Source organism: Pteropus vampyrus, unplaced genomic scaffold, assembly GCF_000151845.1.
Source record: "Pteropus vampyrus isolate Shadow unplaced genomic scaffold, Pvam_2.0 Scaffold6, whole genome shotgun sequence".
Lineage (NCBI taxonomy): Eukaryota > Metazoa > Chordata > Mammalia > Chiroptera > Pteropodidae > Pteropus > Pteropus vampyrus.
Window position 1 is genome coordinate 2100449 of NW_011888787.1, and position 1939 is coordinate 2102387.

Below are 1939 nucleotides of genomic sequence, written 5' to 3' on the forward strand. Positions count from 1 at the left end.
AGACTGAGAACTTGACTGTGGGACAGCAAGTGACTGTGTGACTGAACTCTGCCATTATTATCTAGGTATCTTCAGATCCACCAAGTTGGTCAGGAGAGCAGCAGCGATCCATTTTACAGTGGGAAATGGAACATCCAGCACTGGGCCTGAGAAGTTGCAAGTAAATTGCACGAACAGATGCTTCGACACTCCCAAGGACCCACAGACTCCTCTCCCTGAATTCTGGCCTCATGGCAGTGGTGATGCAGATCTCTACAAGCAACTGAGAAAAGGAAGGACAGTCTCAGGCTAACGGGTGAGTTGATATAATACCACAATGCACTACTGTCGTACTACAGCTGTGCTCAAGGAATCTCTCAAAAATAGTGATGAAGGGCAATTGCCCAGCATTCAAACTGCAAGCTCTACACTTGATGGTTTAATTTGTATGGACAGAGATGGGGCCTGAGGTATAGCTTTCATGGACTCTTGAGCTGTGACAAGGAGCTTCAGTGGTTGGTCCAGAGTCTGGAAGGAGCAAAATTAAGAAATATGAGACAAAGAATTCTGGGGAAGAGGCATGTGATTGGGCTTATGGGAGTGGGCACAAGAAGCAATGCTGGGATGCAGTCAGTCTCTTGGATGTTAACCATTTAAGTCCTGGAGGCTTGGAGAGGCAGGAAGTAGAGGAGAGGCTCTACCCTCAGCAGCCTCTCACGACAGTAGAGCTTTAGATGCTGACCTGAGTTTCCTTGCTGACTTGGGACTGAGCAATTCAGAAGGGATGGAGCAGGTATTCTCTCAAAGCGACACTGGAGGAAGAATAGCTTCACCATATTCCCCAATGCTGTCGTGTCCCCTCTTCCCAAGGCGTCTGTCCCCAGCGTAGTCTCCCCAGGGATTTCTAACGGTTTTTAAGTTAGCTGCTTAAATTCATCTTTCTTGTAGTTTCTGTGATCCCCAAGAGGGTCGATTCAGAGGTGAAGAGCAGACCTTTCCTAGTGCGCTATCTGCCCGACCACTGCTTTAGCTTCCTCAGCAATGAGGCTGGGGTTAACGAAAGTACATGGAAAAGAAATGAGAGAAAAGGAAGAAAGCTGGGAGGGCTACGGGGGGAAAAAAAAGATGCTGAAAGAAGAGAGAAAATATATACAGTTCCAGGAATGTTCATATATTTGTGGTTCAAGTTCAAGTCATTGCCTGACTTCATTGGAACAAATTAGGTCCAGTTTCCCAAACCCAGTCTCCACGGTCATATGAATGACAAATAATCACCAGATCATTTCTTGCACAACCACTGGGGCATTAATTTTGAAATCCTAGGCTAGACTCAGAAATGTGTGAAATAGTGAGGGGCGGGGGGAGGTTGTCTGTACAATTTCAAGGTCTGAGATTTCCCAGAAGGTACAGAATGGTGTCTTTCTATTACTCCCATGACACGAAGCTGACATTTTCAGGTTTGTTGTTGTTGTTGTTGTTGTTTTGTTTTGTTTTTGGTTTTTTTGGTAAATAGAGCACTGGTTGTTGTCAGAAAATTGGATATTTCAAATATGTAGCTTTTCTCTTTACCTTTTCCTATATGTAGTCATGGGAGGCTCACACCAGGCAAGTGTTTTGACGTCACCGTTAGTGTGTAAGATTTCATCGTTGTCATTACTGTGTTTATCACATTCCTCTGGGTTATGAGCTGTTAACATTCCACCAAAAAATATAAATTCTGAAATTCAAGGTAAATCAGAAGACTAGATACCCTAGAGCCCCTGCTCCCATCCTAGCACACATGAGAGGCCTCTCCCATCTGGCCAGATCCAGCAGCTGACATCCTCCCCTGGGGCTTTCTACTCCTGTCAATCACAGCATCCTGCTGTGAACACTGCGCAGCCATCTCTCTCACACCGCTCCTTGGCTGGCAGAGCAAGTAATCACGCAGGCTCTGGTCCACACTGCTAAGGCCCGTGAC